A 20911-nucleotide genomic window follows, 5' to 3' on the forward strand; every position below is an offset into this window, starting at 1 on the left:
CACATCAAATAGGTTTTATTCCTAGTAGTCAGGGTTGACTGAACATATGCAAATTAATAAATATGATTTGCCACATAAACAGAATTAAAAACAAAAACCATATGATTGTCTCAATAGACACAGAAAAAATCTTTTGATAAAATCCAAAATCCCTTCATTAAAAAAACACTCAACAAACTAGTCATCGAAGAACCATATATCAAAATATTAAGAGCCATTTATGAGAAACCACAGCCAACATCATACTGAATGGACAAAATCTTGAAGCATTTTCCTTAAAAACTGGAACAAGACAAAGATGCCCACTCTCACCACTCCTATTCAACATAGTACTGGAAGTCCTAGCCAGAGATATGAGGGAAGATAATGAAATAAAAGGCATCCAAATAGGAAAAGAAGAAGCCAAATTTCATCTCGTTTTGCTGATGATCTAATTCTATACCTAGAAAACCCTAAAGACTTCACCAAAAGCCTCCTAGAACTGATAAGTGACTTCAGTAAAGTTTTAGGATACAAAATTTACATACAAAAATCAGTAGCAATAACTTTTAAATGGAGAGCCAACTCAAGAATGCAATTCTATTTACAATAGCCACATAAAAATAAAATACCTAAGAATACATCTAACAAAGGAGGTGAATGATATCTACAAGGAAAACTATGAAACACTGCTGAAAGAAATTATAAATGAGACAGACAAATGGAAAAATATTACATCCTCATGTATTGGAAGAATCAATATTATTAAAATGGCCATACTGCCCAGAGAAATCTATGGCTTCAATGCTATTTCTATGAAACTATTCATCATAAAATCAGCATCTTTAATCTATTCAGCATTGACGTCATTGGCTACCAGTGAGATATAAGGAACAGTGGGAAAAAAGTCCTCAATAGGGTTTGAATTTCTAAGTGGCAGAGATTATATCACATTCTTTTTTTATATTAAGTATCCAGTATATACTAAATGCTCACTAGATATTAATAAAATGGAATTGTAACACCGAGGAAGAGAAGAGAAGATTGCCTCTACATTCTAATACTTTTCTATAGATAAATTTTTGTTTGCATTACATTTACACAGTTAGCACAAAAAAAAGTTTCCTTCGAGTCATTTACAATAATGCTAAATATAAACTTTTATGCTGTGCAGCTAGGAGTTTACACAAAAAATGCTGTCTATGATTGTCTCTGGCATTTTTCTGGCTTCTCCAGAAGATTAAGAACTTACCCCTACTCACAAGCATAGAATACTAGATATGACCAATTCCTAGAAAACAAGTAGGCATTGCATTTTCTTAGATATGGAGAAATGTATTTTGTCATGAGTTATATGTTGTATTAGTTTGTTCTCACAGTGCTATAAAGCCATACCTGAGACTAGGTAATTCATGGAGAAAAGGGGCTTAACTGACTCACAGTTCTACAAGCCACACAGGAGGCATGGCTGGGGAAGACTCAGGAAACTTACAGTCATGGCCGAAAGTGAAGGGGAAGCAGGCACAGTCTTCACATAGTAGAGCAGGAGAGAGAGAGCAAAGGGGGTAGCGCTACATACTTTTACACAACCAGATCTTGTAAGAACTCATTCACTACCACAAGAACAGCAAGGGGAAGTCTGCCCCCATGATTCAATCACCGCCCCCCCCCCCCCCACCAGAACCCTCTCCCAACACGTGGAGATTACAATTTGACATGAGATTTGGGTGGGGGCCAAAAGTCAAACCATATCATTCTGCCCCTGGCGTCTCCCACATCTCATGTCCTTCTCACATTCCAAAACACAATCATGCCTTCCCAACGGTCCCCTAAAGTCTTAGCTCATTCTAACATTAACTTAAAAGTCCAACTCCAAAGTCTCATTTGAGACAAGGCAAGTCCTTTCTGCCTGAGTCTGTAATGTCAAAATCAAGTTAGTTACTTCCAAGATGCAGTGGGGGTACAGGCATTGCATAAATGCTCTCATTCCAAAAGGGAGAAATTGGCCAAAACAAAGTGGCTACAGGCTCTAGAAGAGGTTCTCCATGATGGCTCTGCCACTGCAGCAGACTTCTGTCTGGACATCCAAGTGTTTCCATGCATCCTCTGATATCTATGAAGTGGCTTCCAAACCTCAACTCTTGCCTTCTGTGCACCCTCAGGCCAACACCACATGGAAGCCATCAAGGCTTGGGGCTTAAACGCTCTTTGAAACAATGGCTTGAGCATTACTTTGGCCCCTTTTAGCCCTGGCTGGAGCTGGAATACCTGGGATGCAGGGTGCCATGTCCTGAGGCTGCATAGAGCAGTAGGGCCCTGAGACTGGCCCATGAAACCATTTTCCCCTCCTAGGCCTCCAGGCCTGATGATGGGAGGGGCTAACGTGAAGGTCTCTGAAATGCCCTGAAGGCATTGTCTTGGCTATTAACATTCAGCTCTTCTGCAGCCTTGAATTCTTCCTCAGAAAATGGATTTTTCTCCTCTACTGCATAGGCAGGCTGCAAATTTTCCAAAATTTTGTGATAAGTTCTAGTTTCAGTTCATTTCTTTGTTTATGCAAATAAGCATAGACTTTTGGGAACCAAGCACAAAATTGTTCCACAGCATAAAACAAATCCATAAGATTTTCCTTATCAACTTTTACCCCACCACAGTTCAAGAGCTGCCATAGCAAGCTCAAATACATGGCATACTTACTTTCAGTTTGTCCCATTTGTGTCCCTAGCTTTCTCCGAGCGCCCTGTTTACCTGCAGAACTTAAAACTTTTTCGTCCTTGGGAGTCCTTTTTCCGTCAGTCCTCCATTTCACATGCTCTAGTGTTTCTTCACTGGATTCTTTCAGGGCCCACATTGGGTGACAAAATGTTGGGGACCAGCCTCAACACTACCCATAGGGTACCCAAAATCTGGTGGTGACAAAGGAATGAGAAGAGACAGGTTAAGAGTTCTTAAAAATGGGAGCCAGGGGGCCAGTTGTAAAATGGAGGCTGCAAAAGGCCCCAAGGTCTCGTTTCCACACTATTTTTTGAGTACTGTCACTTAAATCTTAGAAGCAGATGTTCAGAGTGAAACAGTGAAAGGGAGGCAGTATATCATAGGTGTGATCTACAGCAATAGTGGTTTAAATAAATTTTCTTTGTGTTCAAACAGTGTATCTAACTTATTGGAGAGTAGTTAGTGAGAGTGGGCTTAGCTAGGCGTCTGTACATCTGTCCACATTTTAATGTTTTAAAGGAGTGTCTTTTTTTCTTGAACACAGTGTTTACAGGTAAGAGAGCGGGTCTCACTCTGAGCATGGGAACATGATGGCAATTAGGAGGCTTTCTTCCTTAGAGGCCTCTTGTGGCTTTCCACAGCTTACCTTCCCATATTTTTAGGGCCAGTTTATGCAGGCACCCCACAATCCTTTTTCCCAACAATGTCCTAACCTATTTAAGATTATAGTGAACACACCAGTGCCCCAGAGGACTAAACTTTTAATTCAAATAATATAAAATGCATTTTATTTTGCAAATGTTTAAAAAACAAGAAAACGTCAATACTCGAAATAACCAGATTAGTTTATTCTTGAAATAGTCAAGAATTTTCTTGGGATCTGTGACTCCCATTCTCCTTAGTGAACTTCTCTTTCATTGCTCATTCCATAAATGTTCTTAAGTTTCTCTCTTTTCCCTCTTCTCATTTTATATCAGATGTTGGAAATTGGTGACTATACAGACCAAATCTAGTCTACAGATAGTGTATTATAATAGTAATTTTTTTTTTTTTGGTTCTTGCAATACTTAGAAATAAATGGACTTCACATTTAACAATTTAGAGATTATATATGAAATCTATTTTCAGCTTTTTTGAAAACCTGGACTCTCTGAACCATCTTGGCTGGCACTTCCACCTGTTCATAGTTAGCTTGAGCTGTGTACCAGCTGCTCTTTTGAACAACACATGCTCTGTCCCCTCACCTACCACTCCCTTTGGTATCCTTCCAACACTGAATCCAAGCCTCGGTTATCACTCATCACAATGAGACTGTTATTTTTCTTATAGTAGAAAAATATTCCTTGACATTTAGAATTAGAAAATGAAAGACCAAGACAGCTATGTGTTTAAAGGAAAATTAGAAGAATGCACTTGTCAATGTCCAAATTGTCCAAGAGGGCAAGTCTACCCTCTTGTCCCTGAAAGATTCATTCATTTCCATAAGATTTAAACTACCATTTTTAATGTTAATAATTCTAAAATATATATCTCCCTTTCATAGTTTTCTCTTAAACTTCTTACCTATATATTTGTATATATGTATAGGTGTATATGTATATCCAATTGCTTTGTCAGCATCTCTGTTTGAATGTCTCACAGACACTTTAACCATGACATGCCTGATGTGGACACATCATCTTATTCCCTCGATTTACTCTTCCACCTCTGATCTTTCTTTGTGGCAGACCCAATTGCTCATTCTTCCCTTCCCTGTAAGACAATTAATCTACATCCACTGCCGTGTGCATACAGTACTTGCCTTAAGAGGAGCATACCTTCCCACACCGTTTAGGCCGGGCTCAGCCACATGACTTGTTTTGACCAGTTAAATGTGAGCAGAAGTGACAGTACACCAGTCTGAACAGAAGCTTTCTATTGTGTAGTTTCACCAGCTCTCTTGCTTTTACTGTCTATCTCGAGAAGTACAAATCACAGGTGAGTGATGCTTCTTCCACCTGGATCCTGGAGTGAAAGAACAACTAAATTGCTGGATAAAATATTTACATATGTATATTTATATTCAATTTCAACTTTTATTTTAGATACAGGGAGTATATGTGCAGCTTTGTTATAAGAGTATTGTGAGTACATTGTGTGGTGTTGAGGTTTGGTGTGTAGATCTCATCACCCAGGCTGTAGTGAGCGTAGTACCCAATGGGTAGTTTTTCACCCCATGGGCTTCTCCGTCCCTCCCCTGTCTAGCAGTTCACAGTGTCTATTGTCCCAATCTTTAGGTCCATGTGGGCTCAATGTTTAGCTTCCAGTTACAAGTGAGATTATGCAATATTTGGTGTTCTGTTCCTGTGTTAATTTCCTTGGGATTATGGCTTCCAGCCATATCTACATTGCTGCAAAGGACATGATTTTGTTCTTTTTAAATAACTGCATAGTATTCCATAGTGTATATGCACCACATTTTCTTTATCCATAGATAAAATATTTTTTAAATGTATAATTATAAGGAAAGTGAGGGAACTTCACCAAGACCTGTAGCAATAAGAAATTGTGAATCTCTTTCTAGGTCAGTGCTAAAGTTAGCATTTGCACTAAAAGCATCTACTCATCCTTGGTGATTTAAAGTTTCATATTTTGTTGGGCTGATAATCACAAACAAGAACACTTGGGCTCCTGTGCAAGGTGAGAGACTGGAGCAAGACTCAGAGGCAAATCCAGAAATTCTAAAAGGAACAGATTCCAGGGGTGAATTATCTTACTCAGGAGAAGGGAGAGAATAAGAATGCTTGCCTTTTTTTGGCCTTGGCCATGAGTACATGGGAAAAAAAAATTCTTTGAGAATTCTCAGTATGCCTTCCTTCTGGTTTGGGGTCACATGGCCTGTATGCCTGGAAAAATACCCATGCCACAAATTTATGTAAAATTGGTCCTGGGCTAGCAGTACACACAGGTTCCTGGCATTTTAGCAAACTCAAATTCTCTATGGTGGTACATGCTTGAAACTTAGGCCACAAAGAAGTCATACTGATAAAGTTTAGAGAAACATGAGTTCACAAAAATATTTGAAAAGCACTTGGCAAAACAAGCTATCTTTGGCAAAATTTAGCAGAACAACAAAATGAAGAATCAGATTCACAAAGTGACATATATTTGAATGTTTAAAGATAATACAAAATAAGGGTACAAATACAAAATATTTATCAGACTATAAGAGGATAGTTTCAGGGTCTTGACCAATCTCCTTTCCATAGATACCAAGATAAGAAATATTGTTTAGAAAGTCGTGGATTTTTTTTGTTTCTTTGTTTTTGTTTCTCAAGTCCTTGTATTACTCATTTTTAACAAACAGCCCCAGGGATAGGGAACCAGGGGAAGTGGAAGGGGGAGAAGGGAGCCCCTACAACCCCTCCCATCTCACCCCTTCCCCTATTATAGATTTATAATCTGTATATATAAGCCCCAGGGGTGAGAGAAAAGGGGAACTCCCTCACTGGAGTTGGGTAACCCATAGAGAGAAGTTACATTTAGGCTTTGTGTGACATTAATTCTATGCCTCTGTGCCTGAGGTCTTTGCAAGAGTAAATGGTACAGTTTGGGTGCAGTTTTTTCTCTCTTGGTATGCTTACAGAGATAAACTAACAGTAAAACTATTTTACAGTTGGTATTAGTGTAGTTTCTTATAAATTCATATTTTTGGAGGGGAAGAAAGAGCAAAGCACTTAAGTGGACATTAACTCATGAAATACTCAACCCTATTACACAATACTAAATAATTTTCCATTTTCTGAACTATAATTTCTTGATAAAACTCTGGATTTGAACCATTTATTCCAGGTATAAATGCAGATTTTGAAAGCCAAACAATAAAATACAAAAAGTCTTTCAAAATTATCTTTCTTCTGTTTCTGACTTCTTCTAGTTCAATAAATATTAAACATTAACAGTTGTCACTTGCAAAGAGTGAAAGATTTTAAGTGACCAACTTAATTTTTAAAAATACTTTATAATTTATAAAACAAAAATCTCATTTCATTAGAAAAATTTTATTAGTTCAGATTCACACAAGGTTAAGTATAAATAAGAGAAAATTAGGATTAAATAATACTTGAGAATAAAGGCAAAGTCTTCTTATATTTTTAAGTACAACACAGACTTGAAGAACAAAGCATTTATTAATAGAGATCCTTGAGAAATTAAGAACAGATAAGACAGATTAGCAGGTACCCCATGTACATGAGTGTCTCTATGGTTTGTTCATTTAGATAAGTCAAAAATTCTCACTTGAGATCTTATTAATTAAAATATTAGTAAACGATTTCTTCATGAGTTTTTTGTTTGTTTTTGAGATGGAGTCTTACTCTGTTGCCAGGCTGGACTACAGTAGTGTGATCTTGGTTCACTGCCACCTGTGCCTCCTGGGTTCAAGCTATTCTCTTGCCTCAGCCTCCTGGGTAACTGGGACTACAGGCTTGCACCACCATGCCCTGCTGATTTTTGTATTTTGGTAGAGACAGGGTTTCACCATGTTCACCAGGGTGGTCTCCATCTCTTAACCTCGTGATCCACCCACCTTGGCCTCCCAAAGTGTTGGGATTACAGGCGTGAGCTACCACACCCAACCTCTTCTTGAGTGTTTAATGATTCCTAGCTCATATTTGAAATCAATGTCAGCTTTAAATGCTCTAACAACTAATGGGTTTCCCACAGAATCTACTATCATACCATTTAGTGTCCTGCAATAGAAAGTATAAATCTCAAAAGAGCACACACATAACTACTTGAGCTGAGGAGTGAACCAGTATCTGGCTTCCCGGAAGACTGTACTGTAAATATGGAGCTGTCTTCTCTTTTGGTCATTTGCTCCTGTCATCATTCAGGTGAATCCACTCATCCTCACCTTCAGGCTTCAGTTATGCCTCTTGGGGGACTGGTTTTTGCTTTAATATAACTCCATAGGAGACCTCAAGATAAATCAGAGTTGGCTTTCTGTTCCCTGTGCCTCTTGCATGCTCCTCTTTTATGGTTGTGATCACTAATGGTCAGTCACTTGTTTGAGTTCTTGCCTTCAACTTCCAAGACCCTTGTTGCCTACTGTTAAGATGACTTCTTGGGTAATCAATATGTTCTCTTTTTCCTTGTTAATATTTACTAGGTGACTAATCCTATAAACCTTGCCTGTGTTCCCAGTTCTGACTACTCTGCTGGAGACTTTCAAGTTGACCTGCTTAGCTATATCATCTCTCATTCAGATCTGGCTTGTAGCAGGCGCCAGATTGACTGAAACTGAGGTGTTACGTAAAATTCAGCATTAAGTAGGACAGATGAATATTAGAAAACAGAAGAAGTCCCACCACGTAAGTCAACACTAAAACAAGTATTGAGATTGAGAGCATTCAAGGAATAAATTAGGGAGAAGAGACATGGAGCAATGGAAAAGTGAGAGATTTTGGTTAAATATGGCCATATGGGAAGCTTTTGCCTGGTCTTCCAGGGATATTTGAAACATATGCCATTTAAGAACTGGAGTGAGCAGGTACCCAATTCTAATTCTGTGCTGATAACCTCCTCCCACCCATAGTATGGGAATGGTGCATGTACCCTGGCCATGTATGGATCATCTGTATCACTATTTAGTGGATTATGTCTTAAGAGTCTCAGAGTCTCCGATTTTTTTAGAGGTTAAAGTGTCTTTAAAAATATTCCATCACTTATGGGTTATGTTTCTGTTTTTTGTTGTTGTTGTTCACTTTTTATTAAAAATATACATTCAGAAAAGCGTATAAATAAATGTACAATTTCTGGAATTTTTATAGTGAACACATTCTAATCACCTTTCAAATCAAGTTATAGAATATTTTCAGTACCCCAGAAGCTTCCCTTGTACTCACTTTCAGGCATTATTCAACCCCACAGGGAGCTAATGTTTTGACTTCTATTAAAGAGAATTTTTAAAATATTGTTTTTTTATAAGTCGAATGCTTTTAGGAAATGTTTAAATATTAAACAAACATTCCCCTAAGCACTTACTGTGTACTAAACGATAGAGATTTTTAAAAGAATAAAAGTCATCCTTGCCTTCTAAAAAGAGGAGCTGGAAATGTTTTCTGTGAAAGTCCAGAGGGAAAATATTTTAGACTGCATGGGCCATGTCTTATAATTATTCAGAGACATCAGTCTAAAGTGTGGTTTAACCCTTCTCCCGTTTGCCCTGAGAATACTCACTTACGGCACTTACAGCTGCAGCATTTGCCCCTGGATAAGTTTGCCATGAAATATCTGGATTTTATTATTATTTTCACTTTGTCTATGTATATTGACTTTGGAAACAGAAGACATAGTTCTATTTGTGGCATTCTGTTTTTAGTAGTGGCATTTCCATTTACAAAAGATAGTAATTCTTGATCACTGAATATGTCAAATCCTAGAAAACATAGCATTACTAGATGTGACATTAACATCATTCTCAAACAGATATTGGCCTAAGAATCATTTGATGAATCCGATTTTTCCAAAATAGGTGATTCTGATGTTAGTTCTGTTTATATATAACTCCAAAAACAGTTTTTGTATTTTACTTTCACCTTAAAAATTAGTCATATTTGCTTCAGCCTCAAAGAGCATGTTCATGTAAAATTAAATGAGCGCTGGCAGTGAGCTGCACTTTTTTTTTTCTGAAGAGGAAAAGGGTTGAAAGCAACCCCAGAAATGAATAAATGTGGCTGTGTCCCAATAAAACTTTATTTATGGAAATTTGAATTTTATATAATTTGTACATGCTATGAAATGTTCTTCTTTTGAGCTTATTTGCCCATCCATTTAAAAATGTAAAAGTTACTCTTAGCTTGTTGGTTGTACAAATGCAGGCAGTAGGCTGTAATACTCTAATTTTAAACACTACGTTAAGTCTTTTTAGAGTGGTACCTTCACAGTTTTATTGGAGTTCACTAGTGAGAGGGACTGACTCTATCCAAGTATGTGAAGATTTCAGGGAACAAAATGAGGGAGCAGGGCCCTGCTTTACCTGTAGGTTGTCAGGACCTCTCTGGAGAGGAACCATTTGAGCTGAGAACTGAAGGGTGAGACAGAGTGGCAGTGGGAGAGCTGGAAGTCACGCCTTCCAAGCAGGAGGTAAAGCACATGAGAAGGTGCTGAGACGGCCTCTGGCATATGGGAAAGGAGGAGTGCCTAGTGGGTGTCTTGCATTCAGTAAATGTACCTGTTATTATAACCATCATGACCCCTTTTAGACCGAGAAACTAAGGAGTGAAGAATTAAGTCTATGAGGCTCACATTCATTAACACAAATATATTTTATTTATGCATCGTATGCTATTCATTTTATTTTTAAAGTATCCATTAAAATAGGCTCAAATACAAAGATATTTTAAAAATTGATCATTCAAACACAGACTGAGCACCACATGCTGACTACTTACTGTACTTTTCATCATAAGATGAAATAGAAAGATGCCTCACTTTGGGGAATGTACCATCTGGAGGAAGAAGAAAATGCTACAATACAAGTGTGAGCACTTATTAGGTTGGAAGAGCCAAATTTGGGGGAGAGAAGATGTTTTAGGTTAGGGGTAACAGTCCGTGGACTGCTAGGAACCAGACTGCACAGCAGGAGGTGAATGGTGGTGGGTGAGCAAGTGTTACTGCCTGAGCTCTGCCTCCTGTCAGATCAGCAGCTCCTAGAGTCTCATAGGATAGGGAACACTATTGTGAACTGTGCATGTGAGGGATCTAGCTTGTGCCTCCTTAGGAGATTCTAATGCCTGATGATCTGTCACTGTCTCCCATCACCCCCAGGTGAGACTGTCTAGTTGCAGGAAAACAAGCTCAGGGCTCCCACTGATCCTACATTATGATGAGTTGTATAATTGTTTCATTACATGTTACAATGTAATAATAATAGGAATAAAGTGCACAATAAATGTATTGCACTTGAATCATCCCAAAACCATCCCCCACATCCCCCACCTCAGTCTGTGGAAAAATTTTCTTCCACGAAACTGGTCCCTGGTGTCAAAAAGGTTGGAGATGGCTGTTTCAGGTTATACAGCCATAAAAAGCAAGCTGTAATGAATTAATAAAAATCTTTTTCTATTCCAAGGCAAGAGGAACGAATGATGGGTTAAAACATAGCCCTCACTGACTAATAAACAGCAAAATACAATTTCACTAGGAGAGATGCCTTTCTCCTTACTCTGTGAGCGAAGAAGAGATACAAGGTTTTTTCTTATTGTATGTTTTCCTGAATCTTTCTATTAAAGACTCACATTCATGGAGTGACAACATAGTAAACGTTGTCCTCAAAACACTTTTATCAGAGCCATTGGATAAAGAGACATTTCTAATCCCAATCCTAGATGGAAACAGAGGACATCACATTAGCAGGACTTGAGGTCCACTGTGGCCCAGATACAAAACCCTAATCTTTTCTTCCCACGGAACTGTTGGCATTTTTCTCATTTATCATGTAGTTTCCCACCTTCCAAGATTCCCTCTACGGTGCCATTCATTATTGCCAAATAATCTTAATATTTCCAGTTATGTTATAGTTATCCATTGAGTTCAGGCATCAGTTCCCAGAAACATTCCCTAAAAATCCACACTGAACCAAGTGCCTTTTAGTCTGCCTTGTTTGGCACTGTATCCATACCACATCACTGTACTTGCTATATTACGTTGAAATTATCAATATATTGGTCAATTCGATGTATTTCCTCAACTAGATTGTAAGCTTCTAGAAGAAAAGAGCCATGCATTTTTGTTAATTGTCATATCTCTAGCACTTAGAATAGTGGGTGCACATTAAATGTTTACTGATACTCTATAAGTTTGATAAGCCTTTGGAGTAACAAACCTGAGTTACACAAGCTAATTTTGTTGCATTCTGATGATCTGACTTGATAAAGGGATTTAACACAATAAATCATCAATGTGTCTCCTTAGAAGAGGCCTCCTCCATATCAATAGTGTCTATTCACCTTAGGCCTATTCTGCAGATGGTGTGAAATTGAGATAATTGGCACACATCTAAGTTCACATGTTTGTGTTTTTCTCATCTGGCTTATACTCCTGCGGCAATTCTCCTCTAGGGAAAGCCATTATTTCCTCTTCTCAAGCTCTCTCTGTAAATGCATGGTGTGGACTGAAAGTTTATGTCCCCCCCCGCCCCACCAAATTTATATTAGTTTGATGCAAATGTAATTGTGGTTTCAGACCGTGAATTTTAAATCATTATAACTAAGCTTAAACACATCTTTATTAATCAAAGTAGGGACCATTACAATCAACATATTTTTTTTTTTTTGCCAATGAGAAATAAGTTTGTTTAGTCCTGTAGCATAAAAATTCATGCTTTGGGATTTGATGAACTCTTGGAAAGCATTTTCTGCATCCTACTGGTTGTGGAAGCATTTTCCCTGCAAAAAGTTGTTGAGATGCTTGAAGAAGTGGTAGTCAGTTGGCAAGATATCAGTTGAATATGACGGATGAGGCAAAACTTTGTGGCAGAATTTCTTCAACTTTTGAAGCACTGGTTGTGCAACATGCAGTCTGGCATTGTTGTGGAGAAGAATTGAGCCCTCTCTGTTGACCAATGCTGGCTGCAGGTGTTGCAGTTTTTGGTGCATCTCATCGATTTGCTGAGCATACCTCTCATATATAATGGTTTCGCTGGGATTCAGAAAAGTGTAGTGCCAAACAGTGACCACTACCTTTTTTTTGGTGCAAGTTTGGCTTTGGGAAGTGCTTTGGAGCTTCGCTTGGTCCAACCACTGAGCTGGTCATTGCCAGTTGTTGTATAAAGTTCACTTTTTGTCACATGACATAATCTGATTGAGAACTGGTTCATTGCTGTTGCAATGAGAAGAATAAGATGACATTTCAGGCCGGGCGTGTTGGCTCATGCCTGTAATCCCAGCACTTTGGGAGGTCAAGGCAGGCAGATCACGAAGTCAGGAGATCGAGACCATCCTGGCTAACACGGTGAAACCCCGTCTCTACTAAAAATACAAAAAATTAGCTGGGCATGGTGGCGGGCACCTGTAGTCCCAGCTACTTGGGAGGCTGAGGCAGGAGAATGGTGTGAACCCAGGAGGCGGAGGTTGCAGTGAGCTGAGATCACACCACTGCACTCCAGCCTGGGTGACAGAGTGAGACTCTGCCTCAAATAATAGTAATAAAAATAATAACAAAAGAAGATGACATTTCAAAACAATGATATGCTTGATTTTCTGTCAGCTACTGAGGTACCCACTTATCGAGCTTTTTCACCTTTTTGATTTGCTTCAAATGCCAAATGACCGTAGAACAGTCGACATCGATTTCTTTGGCAACTTCTTGTGTAGTTGTAAGAGGATCAGCTTTGATGATTGCTCTTGGTCCTTGTCAATTTCCGATGGCTGGCCACTATGCTCCTTATCTTCAAGGTTCTCATCTCCTTTGCAAAACTTGAACTGCCACTGCACTGTACATTCATTAGCAGTTCCTAGGCCAAATGCATTGTTGATGTTGTGAGTTGTCGCTGCTGCTTTACGACCCGTTTTGAACTCGAACCAAAAATCACTTGAATTTGCTTTTTGTCTAACATCATTTCCATATTCTAAAATAAACATAAACAGCAAGTAATAAGTCATTAGCAAAAAAAAAAAAACCATAAAGCAAGAAATGCACATTAAATTGATGTACAACATAACCACATTTATTTAAGAATGTATTCTAATATCAAATGGCAAATTTAAACAATGCAAAAACTGTAATAACTTTTGCACTCACCTAGTATATCGGATCCTCACCAGAACGTTATAGTATTAGGAGATGAGGTCTTTGAGAGGTAATTATGTCACGAGGGTCGAGCCCTTGTGATTGGGATTGGCGTCCTGAAAAAGAGAGATACGAGTGAGACCCTAAGCCCCATTCATCATGTGAAGTTAAAGTGAGAAGATGGCTGTTAATGAGGAAGCAGGTCCTTACAAAATACCTAATCTGCCTTGATCTTGGACTTCTATGCTTGCAGAATGGTGAGAAATATATTTCTGTTTTTTATAAGTCACCTACTTTATGATATTTTGTCATACTAGTCAAATGAACTAAGATAATGCATTACCTTCTTTGTTGCTTTCTCAGCATATATCAGCCATTTTTCCTCAGGCCAATTCAAGTTTATGAAGAAAGTCTCTGTCAAAATCTTTCTGCTAAAATACTGAACACGTTTATTTCCATGGGAGGAAGCAGGCAGAATCCTGCCACACATTTATCTTTAGGGGCTTCTTCATTACTGCCAGCAGTGTTGACGAATTGAACTTTCATAAACTCTCCTATCACAGATCTCTCTAATGAATTCCATATCTAATTTCTAAACATCTTCCATGGCAAATTCTTGGTTAGAGAGTTGATGCACTGTGATTACAATCTTTTCTGCTCTTCATTTAAATCTGAGCTAAAATGTATCTGTATCCTTAGGCTCAGAACTCAAATTTCCTTTCCATTATATTTTACCTTCAAGGAAGCACTGAAAGTAAACACATTACTGTCCAGGGTAAGAAAAAGTGACTTCTTAATTGTGACAAATGAACAAACAAAACCACATAGCATAAAATTTACCACCTTCACTATTTTGGAAGGGATTTAATTACTTTTATTATATTATTTTTAATAACTTTTTTGAAGTATAATTTACATATTATACAATTCACCCATTTAAAATGTATGGTCCAATAGTTTTTAGTGTGTTCAGAGAGCTCTGCAACCATCATTGCAATAAATTTTAGAAGATTTTTGTCGTCCAATAAAAGCTCCATAAACATTAGCAGTCACCCTTCCTTTACCCCATACTCCCTCCCTCTTCCCCCTACTCCCTCCATCTTCCCCCACCTTCTAGCCTCAGGCAATCACATCTCTAGTTTCTGTATGTGTGCCTAGCCTATGCTGTATAATTTTTTTCACTTTTCTTATCTCACTATGACTGTGTATCCTTTGACAAACATTTTCTCACCCCCTCCAACCAACCAAGCCTCTGGCAACCACCATTCTATTCTCTCCTTCTACAAGATCAGCATTTTGAGATTCCACATATGCCAGCGATTATGTGGTATCTGTCTTTCTGTGCCTGGCTTATTTTATTTAAAATAATGTTTTCTAGCTTCATCTATGCTGTCACAAATGACAGGACTTTATTTTTTATGTTTTTAAATTTTTTGAGATGTAGCCTCGCTGTGTTCCTCAGGTTGGAGTGCAGTGGTGCAATCTTGGCTCACTGCAACCTCTGCCTCCTGGGTTCAAGCAATTCTCCTGCCTCAGCCTCCTGAGTAGCTGAGACCACAGGCCCATGCCACCACACCCAGCTAATTTTTGTATTTTTAGTAGAGACAGGGTTTCCCCCATATTGGCCAGGCTGGTCTCGAACTCCCGACCTCATGTTCCACACACCTTGGCCTCCCAAAGTGCTTGGATTACAGGCGTGAGCCACTATGCCCAGCCAGGATTTTATTTTTATGGCTGAATAGTATTATACTATGTATATATACTGCATTTTTTTTTATCCGTTCATCGATTTATGGACATTTACGAGTGCTGTGATAAACCTGGGAGTGCAGATGTCTTTTTGACATGCTAATCTTAGGTCCTAAGTGTACATACAGTTCAGTAGTGTCAAGTATATTCATATTTGTGAAACAGATCTCCAGAATTTGTAATCTTGCAAATCTGAAACTGTATACCCATTTCTGTCTCCTCCTCCTTCCCTCTGTCCCTGGTATCAAAAGTAATCACTACTCTACTTTCTATAAGTTACTCTACTTTGATACTTCATAAAAGTGGAATCATATAGTATTTGTCTTTTTGTGACTGGACTATTTCATTAAGCATAATAATGCCTTCAAAGATCATCCACGCTGCAGCACATATTAGAATTTCCTTCCTTTTTAAGGCTAATATTCAATTGTATCTGTATACCGTATTTTGCTATCCATTCATCTATTGATGCACATTTGGGTTGCTTCCACCTCTGAGTTATCGTGAATAGTGCTACAATGAACATGAGTGTGCAAATATCTCTTCAAGACCCTGCTTTTGATTGTTTTGGATAAATAACCAGGACTGAGATTGTTGGATTACATAGTAGTTTTAATTTTAATTTTTTAATACTGTTTCACAGTGGCTACACCAATTGGCATTTCCATGAATAGTGCCAATGGTTACAATTTTTTCACACCTTTGTCAGCACTTGTTATTTTCTGGTTTTATTTATTTATTTGTAGGTAGTCATTTTAATAGATGTGAGTTGATATATCATTTAAGTCTTGATTTGTATTACTCCACGATTAGCAATGTTAAGCATCTTTTTATATACTTGTTGACTATGTGTATATTATCTTTGAAGAAATGTCTATTCAAGTTCTGTACCCATATTTTAACTGAGTTATTGAATTTTTTGTTGTTGAATTGTAGGAGTTTGTTATATATTCTAGATATTAATCTCTTATTATATGTATGATTTACAAATATTTTCTTTCTGTAGGTTGTCTTTTTACTCTGTTTATGTCCTTTCCATTCCATAGGTTGCCTTTTCATTCTCTTGATTATGTCCTCTGATTAACACAAGTTTAAAGTTCGGTGTAGTCTCATTGTCTATTTTTGCTTTTGTTGCCTATGCTTTAGGTGTCATATCAAAAATTATTGACAAATTCTCTGTCATGAAGATGTTCCCCCATGTTTTCTTCTAAGACTTTTATGTTTCTTGCTTTTATATTTAGGTCTTTGATTCATTTGAGTTAACTTTTGATATGGTGCGATGTAAGAGTCCTTTTTCTTTAGCATGTAGATATCCCATTTATTAAACATCATTTGTTGAAGAAACTGTCTTTTCCCCATGAAGTGGTCTTGGCACCCTTTTTGAAGATAATTTGACCATACATTTAAAGGTTTATTTCTAGAATCACTGCTCTGTTTTATTGGTCTGTTTGTCTGTCTTTATGCCAGTCTCCCCCTGTTTTGATACTATAGCTTTATAGTATGTTTTGAAATAAGAAAGTGTGAGTCCACCAATTTTGTTCTTTCCAAATGGTTTTGGATATTTGAAGCCCTTTGAGATTTTATTGAATTTTAGTATGAATATTTTATTTCTACAAAAAATCATTAGGATTTTGATAGCATTTTGGTGTACAGGTTTTTTAACTCCTTGGGTAGCCTTATTCCGTAGTATTTTTAAAAATGTTATTATAGATAGAATTGTTTTCTTAATTTCCTTTTTGGATTATTCTTTGTTAATGTTTAGAAATGCAACTATTTTTTGGTTTGACTTCATATCCTGCAACTTTACTGAATTTATTAGTTTTAATTGTTTTTCTTACAATTGTTAGCATTTTTTTTCTTTTTATTTATTACGCTTAAGTTCTGGGATACATGTGCAGAGCTTGAAGGTTTGTTACATAGGTATACATGTGCCATGGTGGTTTGCTGAACCCATCAACCCGTCATCTATGTTAGGTATTGCTGCTAATGCTGTCCCTCACCTTGGCCCTGACCCTCGGATAGGCCCCAGTGTGTGATGTTCCCCTTCCTATGCCCATATGTTCTCATTGTTCAACTCCCACTTATGAGTAAGGACATGTGATGTTTGGTTTTCTGTTTCTGTGTTAGTTTGCTGAGAATGATGGTTTCCAGCTTTATCCATGTCCCTGAAAAGGACATTAACTCATTCTTTTTTTATGGCTGCATAGTATTCTATGGTATCATATGTGCCACATTTTCTTTATCCAGTCTCTCAATGATGGGCATTTGGGCTGGCTCCAAGTCTACTATTGTGAATAGTGCTTCAGTAAACATACGTGTGCACATATCTTTGTAGTATAATGATTTATAGTGCTTTGGGTATATACCCAGTAATGGGATTGTTGGGTCAAATGGTATTTCTAGTTCTAGATCCTTGAGGAAGCACCACACTGTCTTCTACAATGAACTAGTTTACACTTCCACCAACAGTGTAAAAGCATTCCTATTTCTCCACATTCTCTCCAGCATCTGTTGTTTCCTGACTTTTTAATGATCGCCTTTCTAACTGGAGTGAGTTGGTATCTCATTGTAGTTTTGATTTGCATTTCTGTAATGACCAGTGATGATGACTTTTTTTCATATGTTTCTTGGCCGCATAAATGTCTTCTTTTGAGAAGTGTTTGTTCATATCCTTTGCCCACTTTTTTGTGGGGTTTTTCCTTGTAAATTTGTTTAAGTTCCTTGTAGATACTGGATATCAGCCCTTTGTCAGATGGATAGATTGCAAAAACTTTCTTCCATTCTGTAGATTGCTATCACTCTCATGATAGTTTCTTTTGCTGTGCAGAAACTCTTTAGTTTAATTAGATTCCATTTATCAATGTTGGCTTTTGTTGCAAAAGATCAGGGTGGTGGTTGCTGAAGGCTGAAGTGGCTGTGGCAATTTGGCAAACTAAGACAACAGTAAAATTTGCTACATCAATTGACTCTTTCATAAAATATTTCCCTGTAGCATGCAATGCTTCTTGATAGCATTTTACCCTATAGTAGAATTCTCTTAAAATTGAAGTCAAATCTCTCAAATGCTGCTACTGATTTATCAACTAAGTTTATGTAATTTTCTAAATTCTTTGTTGTCATTTCAATAATGTTCGTAGCGTCTGCACCAGGAATAGACTCCATCTCAGGGAACTACTTTTTTTTTTTTGCTCATTCATTAAAAGCAGCTCTTCATCATTCAAGTTCGATAATGAAATTTCAGCAATTTTGCCACCTCTTTCCGTTCCACTTCTACTTTTGTTCTCTTGCTATTTTTACCACATTTTTAGTTATTTCCTCTGCTGAAGTCTTGAACCTCTCAAAGTTATCCATAAGGGCTGGAATGAACTTTTGCAAATTTATATTAATGTTGACATCTTGACCTCTTCCTATGGATTACAAATGTTCTTAATAGCATCTAGAATGATTAATTCTTTCCAGAAGGGTTTAAATTTACTTTGCCCAGATCTAGCAAATGAATCATTCTTTGTGGCAGCTATAGCCTTATAAATGTATTTCTTAAATAATAAGATTTAAATGTTGAAATTACCCCTTGATCTATGAGTTGCAGAATGGATGTTGTGTTTGTAAGCACAAAAGCAACATTAATTTTCCTGGACATCCCCATAAAAGCTCTTAGATGATTAGGAGCATTGTCAAGGAACAGTAATATTTTAAAACAAAATCATTTTCTTTGAGCAGTGGGTCTCAACAATGGGCTTAAAATATTCAATAAGCCATGCTGTCAATTAATGTGCTGTTATCTAGGCTTTGCTGTTTCATTTATAGAGTACAAGCAGAGCAGATTTGGTGTAATTCTTAAGGTCTCTAGGATTTTCAGAATGGTAATGATTTTATAAGACAGATTTTCAAATGGTAAATCAGCATTGGTTTCTAGCTAAAGTCACCAGCTGTGTTAACACCTAATTAGAGAGTCATCCTCATTATGAGAGTCAGTGATTTTCACTTCAGCTCTGAAAGTGCTAGATGGCATCCTCTTCCAATATAAGGTTGTTTTGTCTACATTAAAAATCTGTTGTTAAGTGTAACCACCTGAATTAATGATCTTGGCTACATCTTCTGGATAACTTACTACAGTTACTACATAAGTAATTGCTGCTCCATCTTGTACTTTTATGTTATGGAGATAATTTCTTTCCTTCAACCTCATGAACCAAACTCTACTAGCTCCCAGCTTTTCTTCTGCAGTTTCCTTACCTCTCTTAGCCTTTATAAAATTGAAGAGAGTGAGGATCTTGCTCTTGATTAGGCTTTGGTTTAAGGGAGTGTTCTGACTTGTTCGAAATATTCAGATCAAACTGTCTTCCTTTCAGTAAGAAGGCTGTTTTCCTTTCTTATTATTCACGTTTTCACTAGAATAGCACTTTTCATTTTTTTATAAGAAATTTTTGGCCGGGCGCGGTGGCTCATGCCTGTAATCCCAGCTCTCAGGGAGGCAGAGGCGGGAGGATAGCTTGAGCCCAGGAGTTCGAGACCTGCCTGGGTAATATAGCGAGACCCCGTTCTCCACAAAAAAAAAAAGAAAAAGAAAAAAAAAAGAAATTTTTTTGCATTCACAACTTGCTAACTGGCACAAGAGGACTAGCTTTTGGCCTATCTCCGCTTTGGACATGCTTTTCCATTAAGTTTAGTCATTTGTAGGTTTTGATTTCAAAGGAGATACATGCACATTTTTCTTTATTTGAACATTTAGATGCTATGGCAGAGTTTCTATTGACCTAATTTCATTATTTTTGTGTCTCTGAGAATAGGGAGTTCCGAGGGGATGCAGAGAGATGAGGGATTGCCTGGTCAGCAGAGCACTCAGAACATACACGACATTTATCAATCAATTGCACTGTTTTATATGGGCATGGTTTGTGGGGCCTCAAATAAATTATAATAGTAACATCAAAGATCACTGACCACAGATCACCCTACAGATATAATAATAATGGTTGAAATATTGTGAGAATTACTAAAATGTGACATGAGGCACAAGGCGAGCGCATACTGTCAGAAAAGTGGTTTCAATAGGTTTGCTTCATGCAGGATTGCCACAAACCTTCAATTTGTGAGAAACACATTATTTGTGAAGCAAAATAAAGCAAACTGTAATAAAATGAAGTACATTTGTGTTATTTAAATCCCCTGTTTTCTTATCGATATTCTGTCTGGTTATTCTATTCACTATTGAAAGTGGGGTATTGAAGTCTCCTACTAGTATTTTGCTGTTATTTCTCACTCTAATTGTGTCAAAGTTTACTTTGTATATTTTTATTTGGAAACTTGGAGATTTGGTGCATAAATACTTAGGATTATTATATCTTTCTGGTACAGTCACTCTTTTATCGTTCTAAATGCCCTTCTTAGTCTCCTATAACAGTTTTTGATTTGAAGGCTGTTTTGTCTGCTATACCAATATTAGGCACTAGTACAGCCACTCCTGCTGTTTTTGGTTGCCATTTGCATGTAGTATCTTTTCCTATCTTTTCACTTTCATCTTACATGTGTCTTAGATGTAAAGTGAGTTTCTTTTAGAAAGCGTATAGCTGGGTCTTATGTTTTTTATCCACTCAGTCAATCTATGTTCTTTGATTGGACAGTGTCTTAGTATACTTAGGCTGATGAAACAAAATACCACAGACTGGATGGCTTAAACAATACAAATTCATTTCTC

This window comes from Chlorocebus sabaeus, chromosome 13 (genome assembly GCF_047675955.1).
Source record: "Chlorocebus sabaeus isolate Y175 chromosome 13, mChlSab1.0.hap1, whole genome shotgun sequence".
NCBI lineage: Eukaryota > Metazoa > Chordata > Mammalia > Primates > Cercopithecidae > Chlorocebus > Chlorocebus sabaeus.